We start from the raw sequence: 18,209 nt of genomic DNA, 5'->3' as shown, positions 1-18,209 counted from the left end.
ACAAAATTACGTTAAATGTTCGGGAGACAACAAATTACGCGAAATTCCTGGCAAACATGAAAAAAATTATTGGAATCCTAAAAGGCATGAAAATTTCTTTGAAATGTCTCATATATTATATAAAAAAAAAATCTAGTTTTCTGGAAAAACTACAGAATTACCTTAAAGGTCTGGAAGTCATAAAAAATCACTTCAAGCGTCTCGAAAATAAAAAAACTGATTTTAAAAACCTGGAATAAAAATCAAAAATAGGCCAGTTTCCCAAATATAAAAAAATCCTAAAAACGAAATTAAATAAAAACCTAAAATGAAATAAAAACATTATATTGCAATATTATTTATTGCAAATACCTGTAAGACATGAAAAAATTACCTCAAAATCTCGGAATAAAACTAAGTTTTATCACAAATGCCTGGAATAATACAAAAATACTCAAAAGATCTGGAAACTGTAAAAAGTTATTTCAAATATTTCAAAAATTCTGAAATTAAGAATTGAAAATCAAAACCTATTTTAAAACATTATAGTTAAAACAAAAGTGATTTGACATACCTGGAAGACGTGATAATTGACCCAAAGTCCTGGAAAAAAACAAGATTTTATCCAAATACCTGTAATATCATAAAAATACTTAAAAAATCTCGAAAATATTAAAACATTCAAAAATTGTGGAATTAAAAAATTAAACCAAAAAATTATTTTAAGAAATTAAAATTAAAAGATAAATTATTTTAAATACTTGGAAGGGGTGGAAAATCACGATAAAGTCTAGAAATAAAACTGCCTGAAATAATATAAGAATTCTCGGAAAATCTGGAAAATGCTAACATTTATTTAAAAAATTTGAAAATTCCGAATTCAAAAACTAAAAAGAAAACCTTATTTTAAAACATTAAAACTAAAAGAATAATTTCTTGAAATAATAATAATTTCCTGAAATTGTCGGGAACTATTTTAGCTCCAAATGTATTTATTATTTCTGTTAAAAATGCCACAGTTGGTAAATGTAATTTCATCAGTCCATATTACATTTATAATAAATTTTAATCATATTTTGCTTTTCTTAATTTGTAAAAGCCACAATTGCTTAATTTATTAGTAAAATAAGTGTTAAAAAGTTTTTACTAGAATACTAACAAAACACAAAAATATTTAAGTGATATTTATGACCGTTTATAATATATTGTCTGGTCAGATTATCACAGCTAACGGTAGCAAATTAGTTTTTTCCAAATATTTGGATTTTTAGAAAAAATAAATGTGACACATTGTTAAAAAGGTAACTTTGCATAGATTTTAAAAATGTAAAAATCGAATAGAGCGCTCATAAAAAAAACGGAGTTGATGATGTTGGTAAAAGACGAAACGTCGTATTAAAAATCTAAAAATACCATCATGTAATATGAAAAAAGTGGCAATGCAAAAGTGCAAATTATTTTAAAATCGGATAAGAAATAAACTCAGAAAAAAATGAATTCGATTATTTAAAATTTTGGATTTTTGTGAATATCTTTGGACCATTTGGAATTTTTTAAGTTTTTAAACGGGATATTGTTAAGCTTAAAAATTTTCAACTTTACCGCAATTTAACTATCTTCGTATCTTTTATAGATTCCAAGATCTCCATGTTGAGGTTCGAATATGAAACACCCTGTATACATATTTTTACAGATATAACAAAATAAATTTCTTTTATAATGTCTGTAATATCCTTTTTATTTATTATATGATAAATACATAGTTACAAGAAACACGATCTTCTTTTTTTCCTAATTAATTATAAAAAAAAACAACCCTTTAAATGAGGTACCTCAGAACCTTGTCATATTAATATTCACAATCAAATACCTACTAGCTAGGAACGCAATACCTAATTGTTAATAGGTATGATAATAATCAGAATAACTATTCCCGTTCAACATAAGTTTTATTATATATTAGTTTCAAAAACGGTATCATAATAAGATCTACTAAATATACTGCGACCCCATGAATACAAAAGAAAAAATTTACCCTCAAAATAGAGATCATCAATAACTGACAAAAACGCCCATTCTTTTCCCCAACACTTTTATTGTTAGGTTGCTTAAGGTGGCGTAAGTCAACCGATAGCCTAATAAACGTAAACGTATCCCTTTATTCTTATATTGGGAAACTCGTGTGTCCTTCCCCTAGCTAGTAAGAGTAATCAAGTGCGATCGAGCGGTGAAGCAATTTTGCTGCTTTACTATTAGGACGTATCAGCGCTGGAACACTTTAGTTTTTTTTAAATTAATTATATTTTACTTAATGATTTTTGATATTGTTTTATAAACACAGTTATTATATATTGAATGGAGCGACCTATATAAGTCACATTAACGGAATAATCAGTATCATGTATTGATGATTTTTTGTCTACAACGAACTTCCTGATAGATCTGTTAAACCCGTCATTCTAAATATCGATATCATGTAAAGATAAAGAGATCATATACATAATGTATAAAAATTTAGTAAATTTGGTCCATTATATAGAAAAATGGAACGGGTTACAAAAGGTTTACCGGCTTTGCCAACGAAAGTTTTGGGTGCGGAAATCAATGTTTTAACTTGTAATTAGGGGTCTAAATCATAAATTCAAAATAATGAAGTGAATGCTATTTTTGCTAGCAACTATAGTATAACTTAAATTAAATGTAAACATGTACGTATCATATTTTCTTTTCTCAGCCCTAAGTACAAGTGCGAAATTGGTAATCGATAATACCTTACCATTCGGCTCTTAACGCTTTGCTTACGAATTGGCATTGCATGTCTTCTTCAAAGACGCAATAGTATACATTATAAATCATATACTGAGTAATATTAGTAATAAGTTTAAATAAAAAGATGGCAAAAAGTGGAAATAAACTACGTGTATAGTAAAATGCAATAAGGAAATTCTGATTCATGGTATTATTTTGAACCCAACTCTATTTAGGATTTTCAGGATGGATTAAAATTTTCAAACAATAAATATAAAAAAATGTATACGCTAAATTTTGAACCAGCAATAAAAATAAAATAACATTGCAAAACATTAAATTCATGAACGTTGATGTGTATCTGGGCACAGTAAATGTATGGACAGTTTTATAACCGGTATTATAACTGAGGGAGAGCACGTAAAATATTTGGTAGTTCTTATGTGATGAGTTTCTTATTTAGATAACCAATATGATGAGACTTCTTGAATCGAACAACTTGTTAATATAAATATCCATAATTTTTACTTAATTTTAAATTTTTTGAATAGAAAAAATTCTTATTTTTGGTACATATATCTTAATTAAAAGATATTTTGTGAAACCTATCATATAAATAAGATTAAAACCTATCCGAAACACATACAGTGAACGGCAAAAATATGGAACAAATTCAATAAAAAACAAATGAGGGCGTGTTCGAAACAACGCTGGCACACGTCGATTAATATTTTTCGTTGCGCATTTTTTTCAATAAAAAGTTTGTATACAGGGTTTCTCATGTAGCCGTGGTCAATACCAACTTTTATATCTTAAATAGAACACCCTGTATGTAATTAAATTTTTGGATTTTACACAAAATGTTAAACATTTTGATATATCACATGCCATACTTTCTAAGATACGCGGATTTAAAAATTACCGTTTCTATGAATTTAAATGTAATAAAAGATTCTTAACTTATTGAATGAAAATTACACTTTTTCTAAGACTTATTGAACGGATTACACTTTTCTATTCTTATATTTTCAATTCCTCTTTTCTGCAAACGTACAAAATATAATAGATGATATGATGACAGATTTCAGCTATTCAAACCGCTCTTTGTTTCATAAATATGCTATTGCATATAATTTCACATTTTGTTAAAATTTCCATTAGTCTATTACCTTCAGTTGCATGTTAAAAACCCTTAGAGAATGTAGGAAATGCCGTTTTAAACTGTCATATTAAGCATATAAGCATATAAAGGGTTAGAATATAAAGGCTGAAGATAAACCACACGGAACAACTTATGGTACATTTTTAATTAATTTTGCACACAGTTATTGCCTCTATAATATTTATCTTTTTAAATTAGGTGCTACGCAATACATGCACTATCATGTAATCTTGTAAGGTACAATCCTGATCCGTAATAACTAGGTAATGCGTTGAATAAAATATGTATCACTACATTACAAAGATATAGGTATTGTAGTAATATTGGCAATTCCGGAATGACACAAATGAGCATACCGCATGACGTCTCTGGAGATTCGTGAAAGCGAATCTTCCAAAATCCGAGGAAGATATATAAGGACCCCGTCGTCGCAGGGAAGCAGTTGACAGTTCATTTCAGTTCAATTCAGAATAACGAATAATTTAAATAGTGGTGTGAATAAGAAATAGCGGTGTAAATATATCAGTTGACTATTTTTGTGCATCGAGTATGTTAATTTACACCTTATCGAACGGTAAAAATGCTACATTCGTCAGGTGTGGGGTGTGATTTCGAAGTTAGTCAATTGGACATTGGTGAAACATAAAAAATAGCAAACTAAAATAAATCGGATTAAAATGTGAGAAAATGCCCAAGCTGGTGGATTTAAAAGTTGCTATGCTGAAAAGGGAGCTGAAGGAAAGAAACTGCGATACAACAAGAAATAAAGGGGACCTGTGGAGGCGACTTCGTAACGCATTGCTTGAAGAAGGCGATGACATGGACAACTTTGTTTTTGCTGGTACAAGCGTATTAGTCAAATGTTGCAAGGCTTGGAACACAAAATACAAATATATAGAGAAGTGGTGGTTGCATAGAAACTGATTGAAATTCTTCTGACAAATCTGCTAGCGTCCTCTCACTTGGCAACGGAAACTATTGTATTTAATTGGACAGTTTGGCGTATTTAATTGGACCAATCAAAATGGTAGACAGGCGTGGCCAAATTAAGACGGAAAAATTCAAATTTTATTTAATAATAAATCTCCTAATTTAATTATTTAATAGAAATGTTCAAAGTAAACACCTAATCAATTGTCCTTTTTGATTAGGTGTTAGCATCAGATATTGATCAGGCTAAAATAAAATTCTTTAGCTCTATTTTCCATATCTAAATGAATTAATGTACTCCAATAATCAGTTAACAATAGTGTACAACATATCACCAATTTCAAAATGCAAGTAAAACAATGTTTTTCTTTAATACGTTTATTATTTAATTTATTTTTAAATCATTATAACAGATATTATATAAGTTAGAATTAATTATTTAATTATACTTTGTTACCACTGAACTATGCCAACCGAAAATATTGTAAAGATTTTTGTGTTATTTTCTTATTATACATGTAAAGACATTACCATTAGGTTAATAATATCCCTATTTTACTAACACAAACAGATTCTATAAAGGATAACACTATATTAATAATAAATGTTCTTATTGGCGAAAATACAATATATTAAATATTTATAAGTGAAAAACAAAACTATATATGCAAATAAACGGCCGACAAATTCAAATTTCTGCAGTGCAGATTCTAGTCTTCAACATTGTGACACGAAAACAAAATGAACATTTTATAAATTATACAGTTCAGCTAGCAGACAATTAGGGTAATATTTTCAGATAATACTTAAAACTAACAACATAAGTACTAACATGCATGTACTAAACCAGCATAAGTTAAAAGAATACCTAATCTATATTACTAAAACTGATTTAAAAACAAAACATGCCAGATCCAGACATAAAGAGCAAAAAATATATTTATATATTGAAAAAGAACTTTTTAGGAAAAAACCTTATTGATTTAAAATAGCATCCTTAAAACAATCCCAACCCACGCTTCCAGCATACATTGAAATGAAAAACAAACTCAAATGATATGAAAGATGATGTTCTATTAGTCAATGTCAACAACGTCATTTCTGTCAGCTCCTGTCAATTTTGCCAAGCAAGAAGGCCGACATACGATTCCGATTTTTACCTTACAATCTTCATATATGTGATTTGGAAGCTAAATTGCTGAAAAATACTTCAAAGATGTCTGACTCACGAATTCAAAAAGTGAACTTGGGGCAAAGCTAAGAGAAAATAATGTGAGGTTGGAAAAAAAAATTGGAAACTAATACTAATGTAAAAAAAGAGTTGAAAGAGAATTTCGCCAGGTTGAAAGAGCAGATTTTCGAAAACAAGAAGAATTATATTACTAGAAGAGCAGATTATCTCTTGGTAGAGCACACTGTTGGGGTGATGAGCCTTAAATCACCCTTATTTGATCATGCTACATCCTGGACTAATTATCAGCGTCAGTTTGACGCGCTTGCAAAAACAAATGGCTGCTTAAAAGAAGTAGGCCGCTATCCAAATATTAGACTTAAGAAGAGATGCTGCTGCCATTTTACAAAGAATGTCTTCTGAAGAACAAGAAGTCTACGACCACATAGTGATGCATTGAGCAATTAGTTTTGACCGATCACACCTAGAATATGTTTAGCACACGGAGTTAAAAAATCGCTACCAATAGTCAAGTCTTTGAGAATAAATGAAGCAATACCTACTATTGGCACATCCACCTAAGCTATTAGAATCGTTAACCTCGAATTCGAAGCTGCTAAAACATGTACAAGTGCCAGGCTCATGTCCTGCAATTGAGTCCAGGACAGGACGACTTTAAGGAATTCGCTAAGCGGATCATTGGAAAGGTTAATGGAGGACGTAGCCGCCAGGATTGGAAGTTGGAGTGTTGGAAACGTAACGAAGCAGTTGAGAAGGCGCTGATATCACTTCTGCCAAACTAAGGAGTTCGATGCTCAGAAGCGATCGTTGACCTATATTTAGCAAGCCGTAGCAAGAATTGTGTTCGGAAGATTGCATGATTAAAGAAGCATTAATAGCGGGCAGAGGAGAAAAATGCTCAGTTGTTAAGAATTACCATCGTCGATGATACTTGGCATAATAAAGATCTTATAAGACCAAGAGGAAGATCCCAATATACAGGCAGTCCTAACCTGGATAAAAGGAAGGGAACAACCAACCTAAAAAGTTGCCAAATATTCTTCCAATGTCAAGTCATATTGGGCACAGTGAAAATTCCCAATTTTGGAAATTGGACTCTTGCAGTAGAAAATGGTAAAGAGAAAAGAAGGTAAATCGTTGTGCCTAAATATTGGATTTCGCAGTTCGCTAGAGCAAATTCATTCTGGTGTGCTAGGAGGATACCTTGGAGTAACAAACTCCCTGGAAAAAGTAAGTGAACGATTTTACTGGGTCAATAGCAAAGCAGACGTAAGAAACTGGTACGGGAAATGCTTTATGTATATCAATTTATAGGCCGCAGAGAAATCAGAAGGCTTTGACTCGTCAGTGAAACGTGGGAAGTCCCTTTGAAAGGATCGAAATTAATGTTGCTGGTTTGTTTCCCGAATCAGAAACAGGGAATGAGTACATCGCGTTCGTGGTGACCTAATTTAGGAAATTGGCTAAGGCGTACCCTCTATCAAACTAAGAAACCTCTATCGCCGACGCCCGCCTTACTAAAAGAAAGGGGACCAAGGACAATATTTTTAATTCAGCTTGTACCAGAACTTCTGTAAAAGGCTTGGAATCAAGAAAAAGAGAACTACTACATTACACCCGTAGTTAGTTGGCAAGGTGAAACGCATTAATATACCCATTTCTCGGTATGTGGGCAAAGTAGTCTCCAGCCACCAAAGAGACTGGGATAGATTGTTTATTTCTTCCTGCTGGCTTACTGATCAGCAGTCCATAAAAGCATAGGAGAGTTTCTGCCTCGAATAGTGCAAAGAAAGCTGCGTCTCACAAGCGATCTGAAATTTGGTTGCCCGCTAGGAACAGAGGTTGCCAGGACTACGTCAGTGAGCTGTGTAGAAGAATGGATGTCATTCATAATCAAGGGCGCATTTTAATTCCAAGATACCAGCGATCGAATGAAGAAGGCATATGATGTCAATGCCAAAGACCAGATTTTAAAACGACTGTCACCTTATTATAGAAACCACAATGGTGTGAGCTGCGCCAAATCCAATAAGAGTCGGATTTGCAAATAATGAATTAATAGCTCCTTATTCTAATGGCCGAATAAGTCGGTACGGTGTGACCTGTAAAGTGCAGTGAGAACTGTTTACTGGTCTAGCTGGGTATGCTTTACCACAATGTGTAACTAAAGACTACAAGTATCTGGAGGAATAGCTGAGGTTTTCCATAGAAGGTTCGAAAAAATGTAAGAGCTCACTCTAACCCCAGAATCGGGCAAGTACTCAAGATAACCGATGAAGAGACTGATAGAAAAGAAAAATCTTCTACCTGGTTACCAAATAGACGTCACATGAGAAGCCAATCTATAAGAATATTTGGAACGCTTTGTATTCTCTAAAGGAGGAGTTGCTTGACAAGTATCTAAGAAGCTAAGCAAGACTCGTATGCGCACTGGAGGGTGATTTCCAGCATGTTAGAAGTGGTCCCTAGGTCTCCAAGCGTGCAAGCTTTGGTCTGATGTTATACTCTCTAACGTCATTCTCTCGAGAAAAGCGTTGATTGTTATTTCTAGAAGAGGTCTGGTTTTGGTCCTTTAGAATCATTTCGGAGCAATATGAGCTTAAAGTAGATCTATTGTAACGATATTTGCAAAACCAAGGTCATTCCGGAATCAGGCAATTGAGCACACCGCACGACATCTCTGAAGACGCGTGGAAAGTTAGCAAATCCTCTAGAATCATGGTCAGCCAAGTATATAAGAAGCTGTGTCGCCGCTGGAAGGCACTTGACAGTTCAGTTTAGTTGGGAGTATGGGCGCGATATTTAAAGCTGTTCTTAAAAGTAATAAATAAATATTTCTGGTAATCGTAAGTGATTGTATTTAGTAGTGTAAGTGTGTAAATAAATCCGTTGACTATTTTTGTACATTGACTATCTTTATTAATACCTTAACAAACGGTAAAAGCGCTACAGTATTTTAAATACTTTTTATAAAAATTATGCTACATATTGGGATTCACTTAATTTATGGCAACCTGGTTATAGTAAATATCTTGGATTCGTTAAGGAAATTGAAGTATGTGAGTTCGGATAGGTAAATAAATTAATTTTTTTCAGTTTACTTAATGCAATAAAACAATACCTTTGTTGTTGTTAAATATTTATTTAATGTTATATCTGCTTATATAAATAACATTAATTCGGCACAATTACCTAAATTTTACTTATACCAGTTGTCGTTTAAATATTTGGTAATTGTATTTAAGACATCTATGACTGAAATATTTTAAATATTAGTATACTTTTATTTATAATGGAAGCAATTGTTAGTGTTAACACTTTATTTTATGTTTTTTTTTCTATTTTTTTCAATCATTTCTGGCCCTTTTCATTAAAATCTTAATTTGGCAAATAAAAAGCTCACCTTTTCTAACTTTTCATTTAATGAATTTCTACTAACGCCTTTTAATATAAATACAAACCGATACGAGTAGCGATGTTATAAATCTACATCCTAAAGCAATAATATTATTCAATAATTAAAAGATCTATATTACCAAACACGAATGCGAGATATAGCAAATAATACAATAGGGCAAATATCTGCAAATACCTGCATTACCTGAGAAGGGGATTATACAAATACATGATTACCATAGTGGATGGAGGGTAACAAAAGTATACATGGTCTAACGAGGTAATCCGACTGCATTTAAATGTTTACCCATAGGAATTGGCATTATACAAGTATACGCAATTATACGTGGACATCCCCGTGTGGGCCGTCCCGAATTACGAATTAGCACAGTTAATAGACAGGTTATTTTATTTCCGTATAATATGTCATAATAAACAAAAAAGTGTTTATATCTGTAAACACAGGCTTGTTTTAAAGTTATGCAATATAATATGTTGTAAGCGACAATTTTTGTTTTCGGATTTTTCAAATTTTGCACATAAAAACTTATTGTGAGATAATGTGAAATATATTTGAAATCAGTTAATATATACAAAAAGGGTAAAACCATAAAACAATTTTACCACACTCTTTATTTTCTCTCAACACGTATTTCGTTAAAGCTGTAAGCATCTTCGGGAAAAGATTAAAACTAAAAACATATTTGGGAGGCTTGGGAGGTATCAGGGACTTATTGGATCTCTCTCACTTTAGTTTTTTTACAGAAATGAATTTTTAAAGATTTTTAATTATTTTTGATCCTTCCAAGTAGTACAAATTTTTGCAAAAAATGGTAAGTGAACATGATTATAAGGAGTTTTTTTTCTAACTAAAAATTGTTGATTTTCTAGAAGTACTGAAAACTGCAAAGTTGTGGATAAGAAGGGTTGCTGATAGAAGGGGCTGTAGTGGCTGGACCACCTACTAGTAGACTCCAACGCATCATTGGAACAAATGTGGCTTACAATTAAATTTAAAGTAATCACCCTCGGTGTGGGTATTTTTTATAGACCTCCAAAATATAATGTAATTGATGCACTTAATATTTTAGAAAATTCAGTCGGGTTTATAATGCCCTTATGTGACGAATTGGTACTGTTGGGGGATATTAATATTAATTTATTACGTCATAACAAAATTAATAACGATTTTGATAATTTTTTGGAATCTTTTAATTTTAAACAAATGGTTATTAATCCAACTAGAATTTCAGCATCTGACCCTAGCTTACTAGATGTTATTATTCTCTCCAATGAAAATTTGTTGATAGGGCCGGTGTATCACAAGGATTTGCATGATATTTCTGATCATCAATTAATATACTGCTCAATTAATATTACGGTACCTTCCACCATTCCTAAGTATATTGAATACCGAAATTTTAAATATTTTGATTCTGATCGATTTCACACTGATTTGTGCAACTGCAACTGGTCAAATATTTTAGACTACGATAACGTTGAGGACAAGCTACAGTTTTTTACTGACTTAATAGTTGCTCTATTTGATATACATGCCCCTAAGCGTAGGATTAAAGTCACCAAACCCAAATCACCTTGGTTTACAGATGTTCTAAAGTTAATAAAAGCTGAAAGAAATAAAGCTTTGTCAAAGTATAAAAAATCTCGTGAGATCAAAGACTGGGAGGCCTATAAAACCTTAAGAAATATGTTTACCCAGGCTGTCCGCAGCGAAAAGAAAGCATATCTAGAATATGTGACAAGCAGCAAAAATGATAAGTTGATGTGGCATTCTATAAATCAATTAAATGTTTACAATAAAACAAAAAATAATTTTAACTTACCATTAAACTTAAATAGCCCAGACAAGATTTATAATTTTTTTATTGAGTCAGTACGCAAAATATGTCCCACTGTCGACCAAGACACAATAAATTACTATAATACAAACCGCGGGACTAATGGCAGGTTTAAGTTAAATCTTGTTACTGAAAAGGATGTTGAAAGTGCTCTATCCCAACTAAGATCGAATGCTGCTGGCGCTGATGGCATAACTCTTTCCATGCTTAGACTATGCTGTCCTCTTGTTATTCCATTTTTGACCAATATATTCAATACATCAATAGAAACGGGTGTTTTTCCATCTCAGTGGAAGACAGCTATTGTTATTCCTATACCAAAAACTCCAGGTGTAAAACAACTGTCAGATTTGAGGCCAATTAGCCTTTTGAGTGTTTTGTCTAAGGTATATGAGCGGCTTATACAGGGTGACAATTTCAAGAGTAGCCATGGCTTATAATTTTTAAACCGTAAAAGATATAAAAAAATACTTAAAACCGTTTCTATAGTAACAAGGGGGAACCAAAATGATGAATTTTTTAGGGATATACTATCATCCCCCTAACCCCCAGAGCCACCCCCTTAAAAATTTTAAATTGGAAGGGTAGTCGAGTGATACCTTGTTTGAAAGGTCTATTAATTCCCTATATTTTGCCGTCTTACTCATTAAAATCAATGCAACCATTTCCGAGATATGTATGTCCTTTTAAATGTTAGTCAATTCATTTTACTATCAGAATAAAAATATTTATTCTGATACTAAAATGAATTTTTAAAAGCCAAAACAAAACTCCAATAAATAGTACACTTATACTGAAATTATTGAATTGTCGGAATGGTATTTGGCGATGTAAAAAAAAGGAAAATTTTCGATGCCTGCCATTCTCGAAATATTTGTTGTTTTTTGTTTATTTAAATTTTGTCTTTAAATGTTCAATTTTTGATTTGGTTAGTAATATCGTGGTTCTTTTTGTGATTTAAAGTTCTCTCACTGCTCTAGTTTTATTTTTACAATGGTTTATACGATCGCCGAAAGAGTTGAAATGATATTTATTTATGGTTCTCAAAATCGCTGTTTTCGTAGAAGTGCCACAATATTTAATGAGAGGCACCCAGATAAGCAGGTTGGGCATTATTACATCCAGAAGTTGGTAGGAAAATTTGAAGAAACTGGGTTTGTAGGTGATATAAAGAAAAATCAGCCAAGAATACTGGATGAAGCAACTCAGATTAAGGTTCTTATGCATTTTGCTATGGATCCTGGTATGTCGACTCGTCAAGCAGCAGCTGCCACAGGAGTGTCTCGTGAATTAGTATGAAAGATACTAAAAATTAATAAATTCCATCCTTATAAGCTACAGATTGTTCAAGAACTTGGTGATGACGATCCAGACAGGCGGATCGAATTTTGTGAATTAATGACCCAAAAAATAATAAATGAGCCACGTTTTATAAAAAACATTTGTTTCAGTGACGAGTGCACTTTTTATTTAAACGGTAACCTTAATAAGCAAAACTGCCGTTACTGGAGTGATGAGAATCCCCATATTTTTAAGGAAGGGCACACCCAATATCCCCAAAAAATAAATGTGTGGGCCGGAATTCTAGGGAATAATATAATTGGGCCATTGTTTATTGATGATAATCTAAATAACGGAATTGGAAAACCAAAAGGATGAAAATGGAGATCTTGTTCTTGATGAAAATTTATTGCATTTTCAACAAGATGGGGCCCCACCACATTATGTATTGCCTGTTAGAGAGTGGCTAGATAATCATTATCCAGACCAATGGATTGGTAGAAGAGGACCTATTGAGTGGCCTCCAAGATCGCCAGATCTCACCCCTCTCGATTTTTTTCTTTGGGGTCACCTAAAATCGGTCGTTTTCAAAACGCAGCCTGCCACCATTGAGGAGCTAAAACAAAGAATTACACAAGAGTGCCGATTATTAACAACTGAAGTTTTTAGAAATGTTCGTCAAGAGTTTGAAAACAGATTGTACTTTTGCTTGCAAAATAATGGAAGCCACTTTGAGCATTTAATAAAATAATTAAAGTTCAATGCAGATTTTTATTGTTTTAAAAATAGAATAAACGCAATATTGCAGAGTGTTTTTCTAGTTCTTAACCATTTGTACTAATGTTCAAATGTTAAATATTTTATGACATTTTCAAAATATGTTAATTTTATAAGAAATTAAAAAACACTTAAATAACCTTTAATAAAATATTAAAATTGGCATAACTCTAAAATAAATGCATTGATTATTATAAGTAGGGTCGCATAATATAGGGAATTAATAGACCTTTCAAACAAGGTATCACTCGACTACCCTTCCAATTTAAAATTTTTAAGGGGGTGGCTCTGGGGGTTAGGGGGATGATAGTATATCCCTAAAAAATTCATCATTTTGGTTCCCCCTTGTTACTATAGAAACGGTTTTAAGGATTTTTTTATATCTTTTACGGTTTAAAAATTATAAGCCATGGCTACTCTTGAAATTGTCACCCTGTATATAAGCAAATGCTGCTTTATTTTCACGAAAATCATTTACTTTTTGAGGGCCAGTCTGGTTTTCGTAAGGGATTTAGTACAGCAACGGCCCTGCTCAATATTCTTGATAACATAATTAAGGCATCAGATCGTGGATATACGTCCGCGGTTGTGTTTCTCGACTTTAGCAAGGCATTCGATACTTTGGATCCAAAACTTTTTCGAGCAAAGCTGAAATATTATGGTTTTGAAGAAATAACTTTAGATTTGCTCGCGGATTATTTGGAGGGGAGATGGCAGCGTGTGTCTTTAAATAATAATAAATCTGTAAGTCTTCGCGTGGAGAGGGGTGTGCCACAAGGATCAATACTGGGGCCGCTGTTGTTTATTATTTTTACAGCGGACATGTGGAAATCTGTTAGAGGCTGCAACCTAAGTCAGTATGCTGATGATACCCAAATAGGAGCAGAATTCTCAAAAAATAATTTTAAGGCGGCTGAAGACAGACTTAATGAAACGCTAAATAGTATATTAACATATTCAAATAATAACGGTTTAAAGTTAAATCCCAATAAATCCGCAGTAATGTTCTTTGGGCCAAATACCGGGTGGGCTAAATCGAATATAAAAATTCAAATGGGTGGTGTCGATATACCAGTGGTTGCAGAGTACAAGAACTTGGGAGTTTGGTTCAATGAAAAATTAAGATTTAGGGGACATATTTCAAGGGTTAAACAAAAATCCTATTTTTCATTGCGTAATTTATATAAAAGCAGGCACTTTCTCAACTTCGGTATAAAGAAGCAGTTATGTGAGACCCTGGTTTTGTCCCAGTGCAACTACTGCAACTTTGTCTATGGCCCTTGTCTTGATTTGACAGATGAGTAGTAAGTACAAGTTACAAAAAATACAAAACTCCTGCATAAGACTTATTTTTAATCTACGCTTAAAAGATCACGTCAGCCATAGACTAAAGGAGCTTCAGTGGTTAAGTATTGAGGACAGACAGCAGCTTCATTTTGCTTCTTTTCTTCATAGGATGCTCAAAACTGAATCGCCAAACTATCTATTTGCAAAAATTACACCTAAATCAAGCCTTCATAACCGAGATACTAGATATAGAGACTATTATGAAATTCCAAGGCATAAGGGAAGCTTCTTTAAATCTTGCTTTAGCTATACTTCTGTTAATTTATTAAATCATTTGCCTGGAAACATAAAAATGTTTAATCAATCAACTTCGACTTTTAAAAAGAAGTATAAAAGTTACCTTTTTTCTAAATACTAATCACTTTATTTATTTTATTTATTTTATTTATTGTTTTTTTTTCTTTTTTATTAATCACTTGTTTTTGTCTTGTGGATTCTGGAGAGAATTTTGCCTTATTTTTTTGCTTTTGATTTACTTTTGTCTGGTAGACTAGAGACTATTTTGTGTTGTTAGAGACTATTTTTTTATTTTGATTTACTTTTTGTTTTGTAGATTTTTTAGGGAAAATTTTCAGTTGTATTTTCTATTTATTTGAATATTTACTTTACCTTACTGTATGTTTCGACGTTGTTGTATTTATTGAAATCTTATATTTTGTTTTTGCTATGAATACTCGGCTAGCAACAGCTGTGCTGAATCTCACCGAGTATAAAATAAAGTCGTTTTATTTACTAGCAAAGTGGCGACTGATTGAATTATATACCCAATAGTAGCTTAACATCAGCCTAGTCCCCTAGCCTTAATTCAATACTAAATAGACGTATATTTTTTACTTATTTCTTACTGTTGTCTGTCGACAGTATTTTTTCTATTAAATTTCTAACTATTTTATATTTATATATTAATCTATTTTCTTTTAAATTTAATATTGTTAACTATATTTAAATCTCTCCTTAGTTGATTATTCACCTTATGGAGTTCTGCTTTACTGAGTGTACTTAAATTGAATATGTTGTTGCTACTACCTAAAATACCACCAAACTTCCTACTAAAAATTATAAAGTAACAATTATGCTGTTGTTTCTTTATTTTTGAATAAGAAGTATTCGTACTATGTGAGCCACTAAGATGTAAACCAAATATTTTAAGTAATTTCATTTAGTTCCTATTCTACACATGATCTTCTTTAAAAGTCGCAAGGGACATTAAACGATTTGCCTGTAAAAATAAATGATTCTTGTCTTCAATTTTTTTCGCATTTTTGTTGACCGTTCTAATTAACCTTTATTAAATTTAAATTTAGATAAACTGGTAAAATTTTGGACGTAACAAACTCACTCCTTAGTAGAGTTAAATATTGAGTGCTTGAATTTCTAATTTAGTTGGGCACAAGAACGAATTTCCAGGACTTTAAGATTTTTATTTTCTTAAAAAAAATATACACAACCTTTAACCTTATTTAGTTAGTTGAATATTTTAAACTAAACTTAAACATTTAACTTGGTCTTTTTTTGACAACCAGTGGGAAAGAGAGTTTGCATTAGATATTCAAGATGTAGTTACTGGAATTTAAGATAATTTCATCAAAATTGGCGTGCTTGAATTTAAGGTTATATCAATGGTACACAATGCTTTTTTTCTTTTTTATATAATTAAGTAAGCCATAAGTTAAATAAGGTACCTACTTGATTTGCGGCTATTATATTGGTTTATCTTATTATCAAAAATCAATTTAAAAAATCGTGATTAAATAGGTAGAGGATCCATATTATGGTTATAAAAAGAATTTAAAAAAAAATCTTAATTGGGACAACGTTATTTTAATTTTTTTTAGACCTTTTTATTCTTATTTCAAAAATATATATTATTAACATTTTTTTTATCCGATTTCAAAATATTTTAGTTAAAAAATTCACTATCTGGTTGGCTCGCCTTCATTATAGACGATTGAGAGATAAACAAGTATGCATATTATCGCAATTGTTTTATTGCTAAAAATCTTAAAACTATACAAAATTATATTAAGAGAAAAGGCAATAAAATAAAATTAATTTCCTTAATTATTCCCTTAATTTATTTTTGTGCGTCTTTGTTTACTTGGGTAAAAAAACTGATGAAGAGAAATGCGAAATATTACGTTTATATGTATTATCAATATTGTAACAGTGCTTCCGTAACTTAGGAGAAATATGCAATTATTATTTTATATCTAAACACAGCTGCTTTAGATCGAAAAAGTTTCATCAACGTAGAAAATCAATTCAGGTTTTGAAGATGTTTATAAAGGAAAAAACTAAAGGCCGTAGTTATAGAAAAGGAAGAATTAGATATATTGTTATTTTTCAAGGTAATTGTAATAAACCATAATGCAAAGAATGAATATTTGCCACTTATATAATATCTATCTGTCACTATTTAGAAAATCCTAGTAGAGCTATCAAAGAAGCTAAAAAAATAAAATAAAATATAAATATAAATATATAAATTAATAAAAATTTTAATAAACCAGCTAAATCCAAAAAACACTTAAGTATTATTATTTTTCATACAAAATACCGTCTGTTTAAATATTGGAAAACGCTCATAAATATGCTCGAATATTATTTTTGTGCTAAGATGCTACGCAGAAAGAGACAGCATAATTTTTTATTTAATAAATTATTGGGGATCAATGAATGCATGTTAACAGCTGCGGGTATATTTATTAGAAAAAATACAAATTTTTGGGCCACACAGAACCCACACGAATTGGAAATAAAATTTGATAAAATAATAAAAGTAGGAGATCTCTCCATGTGTGGTGTGGTTCATAATTTTTAAATACGGAGTTAGAGGTTTTAATCATTTTAATAGATTCCTCAATATGCCCAAATAATATAGCACAAGATGGTGCTCCGCTACACAATGTGATGCCAATATTTGATACAATTTTTGAATTTTAAAAATCTTGAGTTAGAGTTGCAAGATGAAGATGAAAGTTCTTCAGATTTAGATTAAGATCACTATTGTTTTCTCATTTTTATTTCCTTTTCAAAGGCTACTACCTTTATTAACTTTTAAAAAAACAAGGTGAGGGTAGGATACTGTAACATTTGACTTTTGATTTAAGCCTGAATTAGTAGAATATTATTGTTTTGTTTAATACGCAGAAAGACGTCCCTTAGGTTCTTTTTTTTGTTTACTTGATTTTGTTTACTTATATATATATATATATATATATTTATATATATTTATGGATATTTTTTACTTTTATATATATATATGGATTTTTTTAATATGGATTGTTTCATTTTTAAATTTACCATGAATTGCATATTACCATTATTTGTTAAACACCTTGTAACTCTTAAATTCTTTAATGAAATAAAATATTTTTTGCTGGTGTATAAATCAATATATGTCCTTTCAAAAAATCTTTTAAAATCTTTTTTAAAACTTCAAACAGATCAGTTAAAAAATATATATATTTTTTGTCCTGTATCCTCATATACTTGACGTACAGTGCACCGATTTAAATTTATTTATTTCGACGGACTT

The sequence above is a fragment of the Anthonomus grandis genome, chromosome 3 (assembly GCF_022605725.1).
Source record: "Anthonomus grandis grandis chromosome 3, icAntGran1.3, whole genome shotgun sequence".
Taxonomy (NCBI): Eukaryota; Metazoa; Arthropoda; class Insecta; order Coleoptera; family Curculionidae; genus Anthonomus; species Anthonomus grandis.
The sequence above is the reverse complement of the archived record's forward strand: the minus strand, read 5'-3'. Positions refer to the sequence as shown.